Below are 22,222 nucleotides of genomic sequence, written 5' to 3'. Positions count from 1 at the left end.
TTCTCCTGTCGTTTCTTGGCTCTACAGCCCATTCCCCCACCCCTCCACCCCGCCTTCCTGCCTCTCGCTGTCCTTCAGGCCAGGCTCCAGCTAACGCTTTCAATTTGCTGCCATTAAGACAGCCAGTGAGCCGCCTTAGTTCGCTGCAAACCCGTTTTGCTTTCATCACGGACTCCGTCCTAGGAAAGACCGTCCAGACATGAAGCTGAGTGAATTCATTTGCTATCCGTTGCAGGAAGGAAAACTGTGCATGATCAGAGTAGTATGCAAAATGTCAATTTGATATTCATCCACTTAGAAGTGCACTGGTGCTGTCAGCAAGCATATATATATATATTTTTTTTTTGCACCAGTATTAGCGTAACAGTGAATGGGCGCTGACGCTGCCTTTATGGCTCTTAAATAGAGCTGAAAGTGGTGTGCAATGAACACTATTAATATTTATTAACACTCTGGACCAGGAGGTTAAAAGCAGCAGTTTTGTTTAGCTGTATGATTTATTGTGCTCTTGATGGACTACACAGCTGTGATGTTGAAGGTTAGTCTCTGTGCTGTAACCATCACAGAGATTCATATGCACATGACCTTATGGAAACATCCCAGTCATTTTCACATGAAAGTATTCACATTATTTATACATTAGTGCAAAGACTTGGACAAATTACAAATGTGTTAATGTGATTTGTTTTATCAAATGTATAATATGTAATTCATACAAGACAAAGGATATATGTGTGTGCATGTGCACTTTGTGTGTGTGTGTGTGTGTGTGTGTGTGTGTGTGTATGTGTGCGCTAGTTGCTGGTGCTTTTGTTCAGCATCACACCTGCATTAGCTCTGAATTATACCTTTTTCCTTCCTTCAAATCGATATGGCGATGACAGACGAGCACTGGCAGTGAGGTATCACTCTTCAGAAAGAGAGAAAGAAAAAGAGGGAGCAGGAGTGAGAAAGATGGATCAGCATGTGCCAGAGACGTGCCGCTCTCACAGGGAGTGAGAGAGAGACAGATGAGTACTTGTGCCCAAAGACCTGTGGCTCTCTGTCTCCAGAGCGCACTGATCCGGAGGAAACTCGAGGCGAGACAGAGACAGAGGACGGTTTTAGGTTTTGCATAAGATAGAAAATTAGACCAGATTAAGCTGAAGCTTAGACGCCAGGATTGAACTCACATGACAGGTAAGATTAGGAAGACCAATAAAAGCAAAAACAAAAAAAAAAGGGAGGGGCTAATATTTTCATGAAATACTGCAGTAAAAGCTTGAATATTTTGTTTACCTAGCAGGAAAACCAGAGTACTGCTTAAATAAAAATAAAATCTGAAAAAGTTGTGATGGTAATTTTATTAAATGTCTTCAAAAGGGTTAGGTTCAGACCAAATGTATGTCTTTATTTTGTATTTTAAAACTCCAGGACAAACATTTAAATTATAATCCAATCAGTCATTTCCAATTAGTGTATCTAATTTCTATAAGAAATACTGATGATATCTGCAATAAATCAAAAGAGAAAAAGTGTATTGTGACGGAATTTATCACAATATTGTTATATTGATCAGTCTTTATGCTCTGGCACAATATATTGTTTGTTAACCTTCATTGTGGCCAAGGACTTATACCGCTACTGTAGCAGCCTGCTATCTCATTTTTATTTATTTATTTATTTTTTAATTAATTAATTTATTTATGTGTTCTGTGTATATTAAAAAACGTAAAAAAAAATCTAATAGTTTTTCTATGGATGCTTCAATTACTCTACTTTGATTAGCACTACAGAAGGTTGAGCTTAGATTGATTAAAAAATAAAAAGAAGGGGAAAGTATCTCACTTTTCTACCAATTACACACCTGCCTTTAAACAAACCTTATTGGGATTACATATTACATTATTATTATTATTATTATTATTATTATTAATAATAATCATAATAATAATTTTAAGTAATTTTACATACATTTTAAATGAATACATTTAACTAAATAATTTTCATACTTTAACAATAAATGAGACACAATGAAAAAAAACAAGAATAAGTGTAAAATTAAAAAAGAATATAGTAACATTCATTTTGTAAAAGCAAAATAGAAGAAATTATAAAAATTAAAATAATATTAAAAACAATAATAAATTCAAACGCAAGAAAGTACATTTGTAATTAAATAAAAATATATTTAATGTTAAATATAGTCTTGAAAATAACAGTAAATGAAGTTTAAATCATAAAATAAATTCTAAAAGTAAACAAGGAGATGGTAGAAAAAAGGCTGAAAGGAGATAAGAATAAGAGTTAAAACCTGAAAGGATCATTTATACAGGACTATAACAGTGTTTCCTTTTGGATTGGGTCCCTTTGAGTACTATATCTATAAAAAGTAAATAGAAAAGAAATCATAAAAGTAGTAAAATGAATATTAGAAAAGTATTTTTAGAACAATTTTTTATTTACAGTAAAAAACATGAGTTTCAAATAATTTAAAGGCAAAAACAAGAATAAAACCAGCCAAAATCTTAAAAAATAGAGGCTGAAAGAAAAAATAAAACATAAAACTCATCAAATGTTTTCATTCGCTTTTAAATTGTAGTACTGTATAGCACAGTATAGCCCAATCTATATCGTCTGTTTGCTTGTTGATTAAAGTCTGTAGTTATTAGGCAGAGTAGCTGTTAGCCTGCTGGATGATCCTGGTGTTGATAAAGGACTCAGTAGGTTCTACCGTGTGCTGAAACACACTTCAGTACCTCCTGTGTGCTGTATAAAGCTCAGATCTGTATTCTGTGATGTGTCCAGCGTGATCCTCTATTTGAGCCATGCTAGAATGTGCCAGTGGGCGAGCCAATTTCCCATAACACCCCCCTCCGCTCAGGAAAGTTCCCCATGCAGCAGGGCCATCTCACTCCAGTAACTTTGGTGCAGTACAGTCCAGAGATTTCTATTTTATATTGACCAGAGATTGCTTCAGTTTCCTCATTCCACCTTTTGAGCGGCCCATGTTCTGCGCCTGACCTTCTCCTGCCACTGCAGTCAATACTGACCGCCGAGCACCATGGAGCAATGCTATTTACAGCTGACCACCATGCTGTCTTTCTCTTTTGTCTACCGCTTGTAACACGTAATTGTTCAATCAAAGCATTATCGGGATTCTTAATTGCAATTAATTTGCACACTACCGGAAGAACAATATCCAGACAGCTCTCTGACATGTTTAGTTTTTTATTTAATTCTTTATTCCTTTACATTCAGTCAAGTTGGGTTTCCTGGCTTTATCACATATACAAAGAAGCACTAGACATCAGTCACATGTTCTGTTTGTTAATCTGCGACATGGAGACCTGCATGTTAATGCTAAGGAAACAGGGTGTCATTTTGATATACGATCAGTGGCAGTAATTACATTCTGCAGTTATGTACCTTTTCCTGAAAAAAAAAAAAAAAAAGCTTTCTCTGGCAGGGAGTTTCAAGAGCTTTGTTCATATATGTGCCAATTTTCTACTACCAACGCCTACCAGTATAGAGTGAAGAGCTTGAGTAGAATCTCGATGTGTGCTACACTGAACATCCTCTTAGATATAAGCCTACTTTTATAATGTAAAATATGTAAATGACCCATTTTATTTGCATATATTGATCTCCCCGTAGTGTCATTTCTCCCACAGCTTTAGTGAAGTGAAACTTATTCGACTAGAAGTTGGCTAACTCATAAATAGACATGTCTTTAAGTTGTGAAGTAGATGGACGAATTTGGTTCCCAGAGGCAGATTGAGCCTCGCTCTGCACTACAAAGGATTTTCAATCAGGAGAGATGTAAAAATCAATATAGAGTACCATGGGGCTAAGGGCCTCCCTTAAGGAAAATGTGTGCCTGAAGTTACTAAGGCTAATAAAATCTGCTTAGGAAAGGCACAAATGTAGCACGCTGAGCAAAGTTTTATTTCTCCTCTGTATGTTAGGTTTTTATAGGTTTTATTCTGAGGGGCATTCAGCCACAGCATAGACTAATATATAATCCAAACTGATCTACTGGTCAGACTGCTCTCTCTCTCTCTCTCTCTCTCTCTCTCTCTCGATCAGTGATCAGTAGATGAGCAAGGTAAGCAGTGCTTTAGAGCTTGGCAGTACTGATGAGGCTGTTTAAATTTCGCTCAGATATCCAGTACCGACAGACCTCTACATTTTTCATAAGCCACAGGGATGTTCAGTTACCACATCATTTATTTTTTATTAGTCTATACAAACTACAATAATAATAAATTAATCACTGATATAAAAACATCAGCCAGAATATTGTTTATCTGCTGTTAACGTTTTGTTGCATTTATGGTTTTGGCACATGATTTGAAATGAAACAGGGAAAAGACGGCTAGACTTTGCTGCAGAATGCAAGTTCAACTGAAAATAATAATAAGTGTAGTTACATCTGTATATAGTAACTATATAGAAATGTGTATAGATAAATACAGCATGTGGTCAGTATTTTTTGTTATAATAATTGGTGTGTGATGGTATAATTATTATGATATTTATGATGTAAATATGTTAAATATGTTTGTTCTATGATCTAAAACTATTTCAGCACTCTTTTCACACAATGAAAAGTTTAGTGACAAACATGACAGCAGAATACCTCTCTCCTTTTCGCGTTTTTCTTTGACTGATTTGATTATTTGATTAGATGTAACTAATTGATAATATAAATAATAAAGAGTAGAATCATAAATGCAGCAAATGCAAATAATATTTGTTATATATATATATATTTTTTTTACACTTCAATTGGCTGATTGGTTCATCTCTTTGTAGGTTTAGATGTGTTTTTGAATGTTGCGTTCTTCTCTAACGAATATGAACTTTCCTATCCCCACTGTGATTTCTTACCCAGTAAGGAAATGGATGAGCTGCCTCAATGCATGTTCACATGCAAGATAGAGAGAAAAGGAGATTTCACCCTAGATTAAGTTATGAATTTAACAACATATATTAGCATTATGTTTGTACAGTACTGTTATTTTATTTGCAAAAAAACAAAATAATAAAAAAAAATGATTTTGTGTATCAAATTTCTTTTTTCCCCCACAACTAGCAAATATTCCATTTTCAGGTCTGGTGTAGTTTAGCTTTTAATTTTGACGTCACATTATTGCAACCCAGTGTATATTCGTGGCTTATCGTAATGTGTATACAGTCTATTACTGTAAGTCTGGTTTCTCTTAAATTTTGCTCATGTTATTTGCTACTTCATCAGGGATGAAATCTAAAATCGCCATTTGGATTTCTGCAATGCTGCTCTCTGATATCTTTATTGTTGAAAGAATTATGCACATAGCATTAAATTACATTTTATCTTTTAGATTTTTTTTGTGCAATGTACTGTATGTTTCCTCATCATCAGCTAAAAGTTCTTGTGATCATAGTTGGGAAACTGCAGTGGGTCACATGCTTGGAGCATCTGCTATGGTGCATTATAGCTGCATAATCTATTTTGGGTAAAACCTTTAAATGGAGCTTTTGTAATGTTTATTTAAGTAGCAAGCGTTGCAGGACTTTGTGCAGCTGTGCTCCTACTATACCTGTACTATATGCTGCCCATACTCGCTGCACCTGCAGATTACCTCTGAACTGAGGGATTCTTTCAGCTAAATATAAACTCAAATTGTAATTCTCCTTTAGTGTCAAGGAGAAGGGCATGAGAAGATATGATCAGAAGTGGAAATGTAAACGACAGTTTAAGAATACGAGAAGGAAGAAAGTGACAGCGCTTTTAACTCGCTGAGTGTGTTTTTGTGCTTGATGAACAGTCAGCAGTAGCGATCACAATCTAGCAAAGCATTCCAATGAGTCAGACTGCAAAATGTACAGGCTGCTTAGTAGCCAGAGTGTTCAAGGATTCATTAACCACATGCCATATTTTTATCTTTGACATATCTAATTTTTCAAGAGGTTCCTTATCTCACAGTTGGTCAGAGCTAAATGTTTGACTTGTGCACCTTTCATCTAATCAGAAATAGTTCAGCTGCAACCACCCATGTAGAGTGGTGGCTTTGCATTTTATTCTTCTGTAAACAGAAATTTGCACAAACAGCACAGCAGCGCTTGAATGGGTTTATTAATTACATCAACAACATGTTAACAGGAATCGGATTATCCCATGCAGAGTTTATTTTTCCACTTCACAATCACTTTTGTTGTGGTGTGTGTAATGGAGGGTGAGTGTGAAGTAATCACAGGCCTGAATCGGACCACTGAACGAGGTAATGTGCTCATTTGCAATGGACCAGGTCTATTGGTTTGTAATTTAAACGACTGCCTGCTGTCTTTGTATTTGCTGAGAAGTGCGGCCACAAAGACACATCCACATTTACGCATCTGCTTGGAATATATTTTCTGATTTCTGTTTTTTGATAGCCAGATCAATTGCTAAACCTGCTAAATGAAAATTCTCCTTTAAGCAATATTTTTTATACTTGTACATTATCAGGTATATTGGTTCTCCAGAGCAAACTTGGTGGGTTGATCATTTTGGTTGTAGGTCTGCAGAGGAATAGTTTCAGATTTGGGAGCTGGCAGGATTTGTCAGATTCCAGCAGAAACTAATGGGAATGTGATTTCAAAAATAGTTGAGATGGTTGCCTAGAGCCAGTAGTTAAGTGTGTGAGTCTGGCAGTTGTGTAAATACAGCCATTTGGGCACTTGGGGTGATGGCCAGGTGTGGGTTGTTTTCTGAGGCTAAGAGGTTGTTGGGCTGGTTCACCAAAGCTCGATTTTCCAATCGGTTCCAGAGACCCACTTTAGAGCCTAGAATGTTGGACTAGAACCTAGTTTTCCATATTCACCAAGCTTGCGAGGCTTTCTTCAGTTTTTTTGTGTCAGGATTATGCATAGCTGTTTAAGGCTAGCAGGTTGGCTTGATTCTTTATCTCCATCCCTGTGTGGATGAAGGCTTTGGGACCGAGCCCTTTGGGGACGTAATAGAGTTTGGTCAACGATGCTTCATGCAGAAAGGTCGCAGTCCTGGGCTCCTCTCTTTTGAAGTGTGTAAGTGATCTCTTGAGACATAGTGTGTGCATGAGCGAGAGAGAGAGAGAGAATCCACTATCCTGGTGTAACATCCGCATACCAGGAAAGTGATAGCTAACTTGTAACAGTCCCTAATCCTAGACTTCAAGCTTATGTAAAGGCTAACCCTAGCCAAACCACAATCCCAGGTCTCAGGTTGTTAAAATTAGATCTTAGGACTGCCAGCAATCAAATGCTGGGCTCTTGAGGAAGACCCCCAAATCCACAGCTGATCATCTGTATAACTGACCTGTAACGCCTTGGATAAAAACATCCAAAAATGCAGAAAATGTTAATATAACCTGACATCCACACTGGATCTCTTCCAGATTCAATTCAGAATCACCTGGACTCTTGACTCATGTGCCATTAGATTTTAAGACATTTCCTGGCTAAAGTTGAAATTCTTCCCACATATTGATGTCGACATGTATTTGTCCATACTGGTTTATTCTTCCAACTTATTGACAAAAAGTCTTATCACATTACTTTCTGTTTGTTTGTTAGAGATACAGAGAATAATTTACCTTTAATCTGTCTGTAGGACTGAAGCAGGCCTTTTCAACGGCTGTGAATGTGCTTAGCTTGCTTTAGAGCTCTCCACTGACTCGCCAGTCTTTTGGCCTCTGGTGTCATGCCTTAATGAGCATCATTTGGACAGAACAATGGCACGGCGCATATGCCCGAGACCCCGTGAATTATTGCTTTGCATAAGAAAATGCCAAATGTAAAACACTTGTCTCTTTCGCCTGTCGAGTGTTAGGCAGACAGAACGCCATCATGGGCTATTAGGCAGTGCAGGCAGCACTGTCAACACCAGCGCCTCATCCGCTCTGAAATCATCTATGATTATGTGGAAAGGTTGGAACGTTTAAATTTGCATTTGAATGATGACATGCAAGTACATTAACAATGCTATGATGAATTTAGTGTGATGTGTGTTATTATATCTGTTTGCTAAAAATCAGGCTGTGTTTTTTTTTTTTTTTTAATGTTGTGTTGTATGGGAGGATGGAGACTCTGTCTTTTCAACTTTCTAGCTTGTATTTCTTTTTTCAGCCCTGACCAGACCACACCCAATTCATTTTACAGCAGTGGTTCTCGAAGAGCGGTTTGGGTAACCAGAGAGTCTGTAATTTATCTTTTTTTTAACCCAGCTTTACCATAATTAATACATTTCCTATTAAGCTCTTATAGTTATTATGCTATTTGACTGGTCACTTGAAAACCATGGTTTAAATCCAAACCTTAATAAAATCAAAAACAAGTAGGACTATAAATAATATCGACTTGGATCTAATGCTTTTTGTCAGTGGAAAGTTCAGAACTAAAATGCACTCCATTTAAAATGGCTCCAATTAAGAGCCAAAACCTAAAATCACACACATTTAAATAATGAGCCTAACATTTAAATACTTGGATTTTGTTCATAAAATAAATCTGTACTGAGCGGGTCTGTAAATTAATTTTACTGTTAAAAGGGTTCCTGGCTACAAAAGTTTGAGATCCCCTGTTCTAGAGGACAGAAAAATACTCATATTTTATTTTTATTTACAGCAAATGTAAAGTGTGCCAAGCTTGGCACTGTCCTATGCACATCACAGGGTTGCTGAAATTGTAAGAAATGTGTGAACTACTATGATCATATCTCCTGAAAAGTTGTGATTTTGGATATTTAAAGCTTTTTCACAATTATCTTTATCATAATCTTTTTTTTTATTATTTTCAAATTTTACTTAAGATGTGTTTAAAAATATTTTGGAGAACAGGCATTAAAGTTCAAAACGTTAGATTCCTTAGTTTAGGCAATTAGACATATGTTTTGCATATTTCCTAGAGATGAGGGGGAAATGGATTCAGTTATGTAATGTAATTCTTTGTATGACAATTCATTTATCTTCACACTGACTTTTTAAAAAATAAAATACACACATATGTAAAAAAAAAAAAAAAACTTTAATTGGAATATTCTCAATATTGCGATATTAAATGAATACAAATCGAACCAGTGCCTAGGTATCGTGATGATGTTGGATGTCCCTGTTGATTTTAATCCCTATCACTTACCCTACCAATCAGCTACAAATCTATTCTGAAGCCCTAGATTTAGCTCATGATCCCATTTAAGCATGCTAATATTCATACAGCTCCAACAGTTTCTCTCTATGATTTTTAGCAGTACTGTAACATTATGTGATCAAGCCAGTATGGCTTATTGAATTATATCTATACATGCTTCTCACCAGTTAGACAAATGTTCTTACTGACCTGTAAAGCATATCAGTGGAAACATTTGATTTGATTTAGACACGCAGCAGAAACACAGTAAATTACTCAGTACAACAACAATAAACTTTGCATTTATGAGAGGCTGATTTACACTGATCGCTCTCTACAGTATGTGTACCATTAAAAAAAAATCAGGTGCCTATTATATATTACATGTTTATTTTTGTGTGCGTGTGTAGTAGAGGGGTTGTATCATAGCTAAATTCAATTGAGTGTAAACATTTAAATCTGGCTCAGAAAAGGCTGCAGAGGCCCTCGTGACACCTCGAGATACATTATTCAACATGCTGACTGCGGGGAGAGTTTGAGTCCAGGCCAGCTTACTTTCATATGCACCAGCGGAACACAAGCTGCCTGCTCTGATCTGCCGGAAAACTCGAGCCAGCACTGGACGCTCGCTAGCCAAAACGAGTTCAGCTTCATGCAAGTCTTACCAATAGATCACTTTCACACTCTCTCGCCACTCACGGACAGGAAAGCTCGCAAGTGTGCATTTGCCGGCAGCGAAGCCCGAACATGGCATCTCTAAGGCTTAGCAGAGTGTTGTATTACAGTTTCTTTTCAAGAACAACATTTAATGTTGTTTGGCAATGTGGGCTCTTGCAGATTAGCTGTCGGGGTTGTACAATTTCTTAACGATATTGAAAGACCTAAAGCATTAGTTTTTAGTGATTTGCATATTATTAATTTACATCTCTACATCAGTTAAGATTTAAGTGTGGAGATGTTCCATTTCATCTGTATGATAGATTTCAACTTAAAATTGCATACGTAGATTTTGGGTGAGTTTTTGAATCTTTTAGTTGCACAACATTTTTGTTGGAGTATTGATACATGTTAGATTCAGTTTCAGTTATAGCTTTGTATATAGTTCAGATTTTTTTCAAATTGGGGCAGTATGATAGTCTATCAGTAGGGAAGTCACTGGAATTAGTCCAATTCTCAGCAGTTTAGCAGCAGGTTTATTAATGGTCTTTTGTTAATTGCATGAAGATTATAAAATAATTATACAGATCTGAAGCAGAAATTAAAGGTGATGTCTTTAGTGATGCCTAACCTTCTTTTGTTTAACCTCATCGCAGCAGTGCTGCATAGTTTTAAATTTTATATATATATATATATATATATAAAGCTCGGTTTGTGTCATGCTGATGGCTGTGTATTTTGTCCTGCAGGAAAGCAGTTTTTGGACAAGTCTGTTCAATTTAGATGGCCATCTTAGTAGTCAAAAAAATTGTTGATATTCAAAGTTTCACTCTCAGTATTGAAAGTGGTATTGTGCCCTGCCTAGTTCTTTGTCATAGTAATTTATTGGAGTGAATCATTTTAGCCGAGGCTTTTTTTTTTTCTTTTTTTTTTCCCCAAATACTATTACTTCTAGTGAAGATGTTGTACACAAAGAACATCTTGTTAAACATTTTAATTGGTTATTATCAGAAAGACCTTTCTTTTTTAGTTCTTTGCTATTTAAAATGTTTTAGCAGGAGTTGATCAACATGGAAAGGAGTGTAGATTTGCCTTTGTCTGCTGCCTGTGCCTCCTTCCCTTTACAGAAGACCAAATAAAGATATTTTTCATTCACAGTGCCTCTGACCATTCTCTGTCCTTGGAAAAGACGCTCCACTTCAGCATATCTGATTCCTCTATTGAAATTAAATTACCAAGGCTTGGACATTTAGTTTAAAAATGTTGAATTTGTTCGCTAAATTCAAAGCATTTACAAATGGTTGAAAGGAACTTTGTGTCCATATTCAATAGGTAATTTTTTATGTAGTTTCAGAGGACTTTATTATGAACAAGGTCAAGTGCTCCTCACAACACAGTTCCTCCCACAGTACCTTGGTTATGTACAAAAGAAACATTTTCATGAGTGTGTTTGTAGTGCTAATGCTCTGACTTGTTGATCCAAGATCTGTCCCTATACCCCTATATTTGCCATGAAGCAGCCTCATGCATTATTTCTTTACTCATTTTTTCAATCACTTTATTTTCTATAATAGTGAATATGAATTTCTCTCGCTCTCTCGCTCTCCCTCCCTCTCTCGCTCTCTTTCTCTCTCTGACTCCTTTTTTTTTGTTCTAAAGTATGCTGTTTATTTCGGAGGTAAAAATGAAAGACTGGTAACTGCCTACAGGCCTCTACCCTTTCACTTTTGAAGACTTTGTCCTGCTTAGAAATTACACATGCTGTATGTGATAGACCACTTTACTGTCTGCAATTTATCTAAGCTGAGGCTCATATTTAGACAGCTGTGTTATTCGCTTTTTTTTTTTTTACCAAATATTCACTTGTCCTAGACCGGTTTAAATGTTTTTTTGCTTTTTATACAGAATGAAAGTTATATAGTAAAATGTGTTGTATGAATCAGGATTAGGAGCATTAGGAAATGTTGAAAAAAATATTTTTATTGGTCCATATTGACCACATTTTTTGATGTGTGAAGTAAAGTGCAAGCACATATTTCTTCATTTATTTGCATAGCACTTTTAAGCATACACACAAAAGAATAGTATGTAAAACTTTGCTGCAGTCTTTTCAGTGTTTTAAGATTTATATATATTCAGTTAAATGTTTCATTCTGTTTCCTTCACCAGATTGTTTAATTGCACTGTCTTCTAAAGGTGCAGGTTAATCCTGCAGCCCTATAATACCACAATTGCTTATAACTTGTGTTATTTTATGCAATAAAATAGAAATAAAATATAGGAATTCTTTTTTTACACAGCATACATGGAATAATACTGTATGCACTGAAAAGGCTGGAAAGCATGAATGAAAATCATTGAACTCTACTGAGAGAGGAGCACATCACAGCCATACCCAAAGATTTGCTGATTTAAACAATTAAACATTGAATGGGAGAGGTGAGAATCTTGGTCATAACTGAAGTGCTTCTTTGATCCATGGAGTGTTCATTATTTTCAGCATACAGTACATGCAAATATGTATATGGCATATAGAGGAAAAGCATGTAATGTATTAAAAAAAAGGATACTGACTGTAATGTGAACGGATAAATCTTGGTTGTAACTTGAACAATTTGCAGATCCTAACACTGATCTGCAGGAGGAGACAGCAGTAAATCTCATCTTAGATTGAAAGGATTCACTGACTCAAGGGGTGAGGATCAGGTTCGGCACACATGCGATTGCTAGTGTGACTTACACAATACACAGCTGCTTAAAAACATCTGACAGGTAACAAAAAAATCCCACATAAAATACCGTTTCATTATTGTTCATGTATAAATCGTGCCTAGTTCTAAGTGTGTGCTCCTTGTTTTTGGACGTGAAGAGACACAAGGGATAAACAAGCGAGGGAAGGAAAGACGTAGGGAAGGTGCAGTGAAACGTCTCTCTGTTACCTCACTTCTGCTAATGACCTTTAAAGATCCATTTTGGATTACGTAGGAAAGTCGTTGCGCTAAGCATGTGATGGACCCTTCAGAAAACGAGGGCCATGAAAATTATTATTGCAAGCAATATAAGATAATGGATGGCCATTATTCTCCCTGCTGTCATGTTCACGTATATTGTCCACCCTTGAAATATGATGTATCCACTGTACTTACCAGCCACTTAATATCAGAAAGCGAATCATGTGCAATGATTTATAAAAACGTTGGCGTAATGTGCGTCGTGGTGCGCTTATTGGCTAAATAATTAGCTCAGTGGCTTTGGAGTGATGGATGAAGAGATAGAGTGCATTACAAAGTATATAGACCATAAGAAGAAAAAAATAACAGATTTTATAGAATGATGAGATCCTTTATGGTCTGATTTGGTAGGTAAAATGCAACATATGTTGCTGGATTCGTTTCCTCATTGACAGAACAAAAACATAAGTTACTTTGCATAACATGATCCATAGTCAGGGGATTCGAATTCCTGTTTTTTAAACATTTACTTATATAATAATTTGTTAAATGATGCCGCAATGTGTTTTTGACTATATTGGTGAAAATAAGATGTGGAGAAGATGAGAAGAGGAGGGGCGGGCTAGGAGAACACAAGGAGAGAAGAGAAGAGCATCGTATCAGTGTAGCTTTGAGAGGCATAATCAGTGTTTAGCAGATTGAACTGATTACAGCTCTGTCACAGCTGGCCTTCCCTCACAGAGCAGTCATGAATATTACGCCGAGTTAGAAAGAGTGGCCTCGTCTTCCGGAAACTGGATGCTTGACTGACATGCCAGTTATATTAAAGATAAGTGCCCTGTATAAATTCACCTCCCATTACTGCTGGCTTTTGGCCTCCTGCCTCTCTCTCTTTGCCAAACGTCTCCTGGCCCAGTGTGTGCTCGTCTTTAGATACTGACTGTTAGCTATAAAAGTGACACGCTGTCACAGACGCCGTCGCTCCGAGATGGAAGCTTGCATATGGGGAGTTAAGTTGTAGCGTGCTGACGGTGCTGCTGAGACAAAAGCAGATGGCACATTAGAAGTAAATCACCTTATTAACCTTCTCCAGTTTCTCTCTTCGCGTACACCAGTGCACGGACGTGTCTAACTGACAGCTTAAACTGACTGAGCTATAAGCAAGTGTACGTTTAAAACTCAGCCTGCAACATGTTGTTAAGCCTTTTAGTCTACACAACCAGTCTGGAGAACGTAAGAAAACCGGAATTTACTACTCCTTTTCTTTTAGAGGTAATCCATACCCTTAAATTATAACTTAAATCAGATAGCATGAGATTTTTTTTTTATCTTTTTTTTTTTTTTTTTTTTGATCTGTAGGACAAAAACAGATGCTTTCCTTGGAAAACACTCAGAAGCAAACGTCAAAAGCTTCAGAAAATTTCAACAACACCTTGGAGATGGCTGTCCTCTGCGAACCTGCTGAAGATGAAAAATACTGAAATCTAAGCACAGAAAATGTGAGCACAGAACACGCTATATGAAAAGAATGGCATTTCCAGTGGGGGAAAAAAAAAGTTTTACTATGCCGAGTACACTGACATACCACTATTTGTGTTTCATTTAATCAGTGCAAGACTAATTAGACGAGGAGTACTCCAAATGAGAAATCATGCTTTCATCTACTTAACATGTTTGCATTGTACTAAATGATATAAATGCTAGTGAATTTTAGGCTTGAGGATGAATTTAACGTTGCATCAGATTAATGCCACAAATCTGTAATTGTCTGAGGGAATTAAAAGTCAGTGACTATTATATACAGTATATGTTTAGTGGAGATGTATCAGTTTGCTGAGGGGCTTCACCACCATGCAACAGTACATTTCCTCTTAAAGAGATAACTCTTAAACTCCTTAAATTTAAGTTCTAAAAATATTTTAAAAGCTAATAAAATCACTTTAAAGGAAGAAATAATGCCGAAGAACTTAAAGGCTCTTTTAAAAGATTAGCAGTGCTTAATGGTAATGTAGCCCATGGTGTGTGTTCTATGCTAATTACAGTAGTCAAGTGCAGACAGCTGGATGACGCCACTTAACCGCTGTACAGAATAACTAGCGTAAAGCTGTAACAGTCAAACTGCAAATTACTGACATTGACCAATTTACTACATAATCATTGCAATCAGAGGCGTTCATGTAGGCGAGCTCTCTGCGCAAGGCAAGCTGGTGCAGATTTTGGAGTGGACGAAAGTTTGCACAGCTTGACACACGGTCTGCGAAATCATGTTGCAGGAACGCAGACAGCACTTGCATTGAGGATATCTGTATGGTATAATGGCACCATGGCTTATAGGAACTGTCCCCTCACACCTACAGGGTTGGAGTTTGAATCTGGTCTCTGGTTCCATGTGTATGGAGATTGCATGTTCTCCCCATGCCTGATGGGTACTCCGTTTTCCTCCGACAGTCCGTAGACATATGCACCTCCAAATTGCCCATGTGTGCTTTTGCCTTGTGATGGGTTGGCATGATGCCTTGTGCCCTAAGGGTGTTTTCACATTAAGGCCCTGAGATCGGTTCCGAGAACAATTGACACGAAATCTTGACTTGAACTCCTTTAAAATCTCAGTGTGTGCATAGCATGCAACAATTTTATTCTCTGACTTACACAACCATAGTATAAAGGCGTGTGAGAGTATTGCTCAACAATCTTTTTTTTTTTTTTTTTTTTTTTTTAAATATGAATAGTATTAGGCATAATGTGAAAATTGACTTTATTCTCTTCTCTTGGTGGTTAACGGTGGCTCGCAAGCCGACTAGGTGCATACTGCCACCCACCTGTAACCATGTACTAAGAAAAATAATGAGGTGAACATTGGACAGTGCGTAAATGGGAAAAGGAAAACAGTCATTCCTGGCCACAGTACAAATCAATCGCACCTAGGGTGAAAGTGCCCTAAGTTTCTTGGGATAGGCTCCAGGTCCCCTGCGACCCTACACAGGATAAACAGTATAGATGATGACTGGATGAATAATATATGGGGCAACACAAATGCACAGTAGTATTTCCACCTTACAACTTACACCTTTAATATGGATTTCTGTATCTGTGATATTGTTCCTGTTCTCTCTGTGTGGGTATTTTTGGGGAGACCAAAGACCCTGGAGGAACCCAAGCCACCCCATTTTGGAAGATGTATTGGTAGTTTAAAATTGCCGCAGTTGTGCATGAGTGTACAAGTGTGTGAGTGTGTGAGTACACATAGCTTGTGATGAGCTGGCATTAACATCAAGGGTGAATTCTCACCTCACACCAAGTGTTTCTGGAATTGGCTTTAGATCATCAGCAACCCTGCCTGAGATGAAGTGTGTACTGAAGATGAACAAATGAATACAGTGGCTAATTGTATGTATGATAGTTCTTTTGTTAAAAATCAAATTTATTTCTAGTTAAACAGATGTTGCTAGATATTTAAAATTTCTCTCTAGATTCTATATCAATTGACTCAAATTCTGGTGTTTTGTCCAACTTTAAAAAAAAAAAAAAAAAACATTGAAAGTGTTTATGAAGCTTTAAATCATTATAATTTTTCTCGCAAAGGGTAGCTCATGATCACAATTAGCTAAGTCACTAAATGATTTGGACTTCGTCCCGTGACATGCATTTAAGGCTAATTAGTTGATTAATTGTGTTTAGAAAGCTTAATTAAATTACTCTGAAGTACCTTGGAGGTAGGATGATGCAGGTATGTTGTCTTTTTTTCCCCTCCACTCACTGTTTGTTTCATGGTTCTGGTTTAAATCGTATCTCTCTGTCATCTCCATGGTGTGTTGTGAAACAGGGAAAAGGACATTAACTGAAATTCTTGGCTATATTAGGAGCGTAATAGTGACCTCTGGTCTCTTGCACCCATCTGAATGAGCGGGACATGGATTTCTAAATTGACTTTAAGTGGTTTTAAACTGATATGTAAGATGAATGGGCTACTGTTGCTATAACGAATACCAGCAGAGATTGAATTACAACTGTATCTCACCCGCTCAACCTAAAAAGAACGGAGGTACAGAGAGAAAGAGAGAGGGGGAGAGAAAGAGAGAGAGAGAGAAAGAAATGTATCTTGACAGTGCATTAGAAGAATATGAGGTTGTTTTTATTTATGAATGTAATTAATGTCTGTCCACAGTATTTGCACGCTTGTCAGGCCATGTGTGCTGTGTGCACATTGTGAAAGAAAGAGGCTCCCATAATTAGGCTATGTTTACATGCACAGATAAAAAATCCCTGGGCCGTAATGATCAGTAATTATAAATATTTCTCAGAGTTTCTCCGGTTGCAGTCGTGTTCATTGTGTGCTATAGAAGGCAGGTTGTGTAGCTTAATTATGACATTGTACATGACTAAATGTAAGCGTCTGCATGAGCCCAGCCAAACACTTCCACTGGCATAATCATGCTCGGACCTGACTCTAAAGAGCTCATTACAGTTAGCTTTCTAAAGAGCGTTTTATCAAACACAGTTACCTAATAAGCATCTTTGGTGGTGCAAATTGGCCAAAATGGTAATGAGTCTGATTAGGCCACGCTTCAATTACAACAGCTTGCTCCTAAAGAAGTCCCATCCCCCAAGCACAGCAGCACCCTAAAAGCAGAAGAAAGTGAGGGAGAGAAAGAGAGAGCTTGGGAATTCTGCTGAAAGCCATTGCATGTTCATACACTCTCATACACACACACATATATAAGCAGCAAAAAAAAAAAAAAAGAGGGGGGGAAACCACTCCACCACCTCTATGCTTCCTTTCAGCTGCGCAGTAATGAATAGAGAATTGTGCAAGCGGCAGTCCAATTTACGCACTGGGAAATTGGACAGACATAGTGCGGGCGCACCGCTGTTTGCTTAAAATCGGCCAAGGCTAGCCAGATTAATAGCTCCCAAAAAGGTCAGCTTCTCTGTTCCATTGGCCATGATCACAGTGTCTGAAATTAAACAGTGCGCTGTAACAGAGCTTCCTCTCCAGGGGTTTACTGTTGATCACTCTTGCTAATAACACACCTATTAGACGCATGCACGGACCGCACATAATTATCATCAGGCTTGAAGAAGACAGCGCAGCTGGTAAAGGCTGATGCAAGATGAGAATATTTAATCATGTAGATATACAATTAATGTGTAAACCACATGCCTGCTTTTCCCTTTCTGCATTAATGTTGGTTTTAGCTTGTAATAATTTACACACAAGATGATTTCCTTCCTATTATGTAATTAAAACATTTTAGTCTGTTTTCCTTATATTGCTCACCTGTTATTAGCCATAATGAGCAAGGACACAGCTTTAGTGTCAGAGCCGCCTTAATAAGGCCATATCCATTGAGCAGACAATTCCTCCAGCTTTGCTTTATACGTTTCAGCTGAGTGACTTCTTACGGCGTGTGTAATCTAAGATTTGCCAGGCGTACTGTAAAGGTAGCCTCACAGACGCTGGTAAATTAAACAGAGGGTTTTTGTCGAGAGCCAGCGAGTGGAATTCGAGCAGAGGCCCTCAGACATTCTCTAATGAAACAAGCACTAATTATGCCAGTTGCATCTTAGAGAGCAAGCAAGTGAGCAAGTCATTGCTTGTTGCATCTAATTTAAAGTTTTTTTTGTCAGTGTCTTGAGATGGAGTCCTAATGAACTGTTGCAGTGCATCAGCCAGTGCGTGATGCAAACATGTTGAAACACCCAGAAGCCTTTATATTGAAGACCTGTATCCAAACTGAATACATTTGTGTATATATTACATGAGAATTGAACAGATTCTTTAGACAGTGCACATTAATTAGATTCAAACTTGTCTACTTGATCTCTCCCTTCATTTCCTAGCCCAGAACAGTGGCAGGGTGTGACATATGAAAGTGGTACGAGTGACATTTTTGTATTTCCCACTGAGATAGGTTTGTCTGTGTGCTTGTGTTATTTATTGTAGTGTCACCGTGCTCGCAGGCAGGCTGGAGAAGCATGAAGAGCACGGAGGAGCTGCAGTCTAAAACTAAACTGGAGATGATTCATCTTCTGCAGTCCCCCTCTCTCTCTCATGCTCCCTCTCACTCTGTCTTTCTCTCCCCCATCTCTCTCTACCCTTTTTTCTGGCTCTACCTCTCTCCATATTTCTGTCATTTTTACTGGACTAAAATTCCATTTTGATATTTTTCCCCCCTTTATTGTCTCATTAGGTCCTCTGCTACAAATCACCCAATCGTTATGTACTGTGCAAGATTCTCTGATCATTCCAAGCACCACATTACTTTTACAGCACTCACTTTGTGCTAGAATGACAAGAATATGTGTATAAATATTGTCACTTAAAGGACATTTAGTACAGTGTATTTTTCAAACCCTGTTATCCATGTTACTAAATCTCTTTGATGTCTCATTTAAGAGACTTAAACGCTTTAAAGGTTTTCAGAAAGGCATCCCTGCCTTTTGACAGTAAGAGCCTTGTAATTTGTTAGACTTGTTAAATAGCTACAGCTGAATTTGCTCTTTTGTTAGTGTGTAGTGCGCTTCATAAAAAGCCATTAGAACGGGAAGATAGAATATTGCTCGAAATCCCTCTGTGCATACTGCAGGGGATTTCAGCCTTTCATAATTTCTCTCTGTTCTAGTGTTATCACCCACGCCCTATTTGCATACAGTATATTATATATATATATATATACACACACACACGCGCACACATAAATATCTACAGATTTTTATTTTGTTTGTGGGCAGTTATTGTTACAGGTGTGACAGGGGTGTTCCTGTCAAACTGGGACTTAATAAAACAGTAGAAAAATATTGGACACAGTAAAATGCTATTTTTCAGGTGAACAATCAGCGATTAGAGCACCTGATTCTTTAAAACTGACATAATTTGTAGTCACCTTGCAGAAGACATGCATTCGTCTGTAGACACAATCATAATGAATTTCACTTGCACATTATAGGAACTGACTTCTCTTCAAGCGATTTCCACATTTTGGTCATTAAGGGAGTTTGTGGTCCTGGTAACTTTGGTATATTATGGCTCTGGCATACTGAGAAAACTTTCTACCTTGATGTTACCCAAGCACTAGTGAAACACTGGGATAAGTGCAATAGAATAGCAAGAGGTTATATGGAGAAATTAAGGTAGTTTGTAGTTTTTCATCTCATAACTGTGTCCTGTTATTCTGCACAATCCAAAGTCCCAGTTTGACTTGACCCAACGCCCCTTATAAATCACCTGGCATGCACATTCATTCAATTATCAATTATCATAGAATCATGTAGCGGCAGCACAATGCATAAAAGCATGCAGATCTAGGTCAAGAGATTTAGATAATGTTCACATTAGGAATGGAAAAAATGTCAGTAATTTTGGTGATGATCTAAAGATTTCACGCAACAGTCTTTAGTGCTCTCACACACACACACACACACACATACACCAAAAAAAAAAGGTTCAGTTAGTAGCAGCCATGTACTGATGAGAGGTCAGAAGAGAATGACCAGATTGGTTTGAGCTTTTATATATATATATATTGAACATGAAGGATGAGTAATACATGTACAGTATTATGTATTAAATGTACAGATACTTCGATATAACCCGGCCATTTAATTCCCAAGGTAGTTTTTAACAACGCCAGACAGGTTATGGAGTTTTTGTTTGTTTGTTTGTTTGTTTTAATATAGTGTTTAGTAGACACAAAGAAATGAGGAAAATATACTTTATGTTCTCCACTTGGTGTACATACATTATATCAAGGATAAACCTTTACATGCATCTCAAATGGATTGCTCTGGGAATACCAGATGTGCCAAAGCAGTAAACAGGCATTAAGCATAGCTCAATGCCTAATGCTGTGGTTTAGGATGTTAAAATGCTATTACTACTACATAATCGCAAATCAAAACCAGTCATCCGCAAACGGCTTAACGCGTTGCTGTCATTTTTGCATAATCTCAAACAGTGTGACTAATTGGATATACAGTGTCCTAGGATAATTTTGGAGTTTTTACTGCTGATGTAAATAGTAGACTTCCTGGTATGGATGCAGAATGATGCTGTTCATCCTCTTAAGCGTTTCTTAGTCATTTGCTCACAGGCCTGACAGGAAGTCATAGTACTCATCCTCTTTGAGTAAATCCTTTTAAATGAACACAATTAGCACAGCATTATTCTGCTAATTAGTGGTGTGTGTGTGTGTGTTTGAACTGTTTGGGCAGGTTGCTGATAAGATGGTGGTTGGGGACACCACTTATCTCAGTGCTAGTATAAAAAAAATGCTGTGTCCTTGCACTAAAACACCTGTTCTGTATATAACACTATAATTTATCAGTATTATACTGTGTATTCGGGTTACCAGGTTATTCTATGTAATTTATTCTAAAATATTCAGTGGCATTAATGGGTGATGCTTGATCTGATCTTTATGTTAATATTTACAGAGGGCAGTATTATGTCTTCGATTAGGTTTGTAGAATTTATACAACAAAAGAATTTTATGAACACTTTTGCTTTTGCACAGTTTGCTTTTGTTTTGTCTTGTGTGTGTGTGTGTGTGTGTGTGTGTGTGTGTGTGTGTGTGTGTGTGTGTGTGTGTGTGGCGGTTGAGCTTAGTCCAGTTTGTTAGCCTACAACAATACACAGCACAGCGATCTCTCATCAGTAGTGTGTGTGTGTGTGTGTGTGAGTGAGAGAGAGAGAGATTGTATGTGAACCACTAGTGACATCCCATTGGTTTTTTGAGTAAATGCCTCTTTGATAATCCCATGCTGAGTGTAAGATGACAGCATATGTAACTACTTGTGTTTGCAGATGGAGTTTGGGATTAAACTTGATGGTGGCTTTTGAGCCCTGGGGCAATAAAAGAGAGAAGTTGGAAAGAGAAGAGAGTTAGGCAGGCAAACATGACGAGAGAGAGAGAGAGAGAGAGAAAGCAAGCGAGCCAGAAAGAGAAAGAAAAGACAAGAGAGGCATGTTTTTTCCTCTTTTCCAGCCAGCAGTGCTCTAGGAGGCAGCAGGCAGACAGAGAGCTGTTGTAATTCATGCCATGCTGTGGGGTTTGTGTGATGAAAGCAGCAGAGCGCTGCCTGGGAGATTGCTTTGCTGCACTCCTCCAAGCAGATTTGAAACTGTCTGGAACTGCTTTAGATGAGAGTTGGATTATAGAGTGACCTGCGATGTCTGTGTCACCCCGGTCTGTGCAAGGTGCATTATACTGTGCTAACCAGGTGCTGGTGCCCAAATCCGCACTGCTCCTATGATACTAACTGTCAGCAGGGCCTGTGATATGTAGCCTGCACTCGAGGTGAGCTGCAGAGTAGGAAATGGAAAGTAATATTTTGTGTTGCTCTTGCTGTTTTTTTTTTCCTCTTTCTGTTTAAAAGCAATCATGTATTGGATCATTGATTCTGCAGAGTTTCACAAAACTGAGGCCTTTGCTGATCCTGTTCTCTCTGTACCTTATTTATCATGTTTCTGACATTGGTGTTTGTTTTGTGTGTTTTGGGTTATTTAG

The 22,222-nt window shown here is 37.6% G+C and overlaps 1 protein-coding gene across 4 annotated transcripts in view; it reads left to right on the top strand.

The window, feature by feature from the left end:
* Positions 1-22,222, top strand: part of fign (fidgetin) — a 41,819-nt gene that overhangs the window by 13,888 nt on the left and 5,709 nt on the right. The window contains exon 1 of one of the 4 annotated variants that reach the window (XM_053495746.1): positions 14,141-14,215. The exons of the other annotated variants lie outside the window; for them this stretch is intronic. The gene's annotated coding sequence lies outside the window, so the exon portion shown is untranslated. Of the gene's footprint in view, positions 1-14,140; positions 14,216-22,222 lie in introns of those variants that run through there. 4 annotated transcript variants of the gene reach the window in all.

This window comes from Clarias gariepinus, chromosome 5, assembly GCF_024256425.1.
Source record: "Clarias gariepinus isolate MV-2021 ecotype Netherlands chromosome 5, CGAR_prim_01v2, whole genome shotgun sequence".
Taxonomy (NCBI): domain Eukaryota; kingdom Metazoa; phylum Chordata; class Actinopteri; order Siluriformes; family Clariidae; genus Clarias; species Clarias gariepinus.
This window is presented reverse-complemented; position numbering and strand designations above follow the sequence as displayed.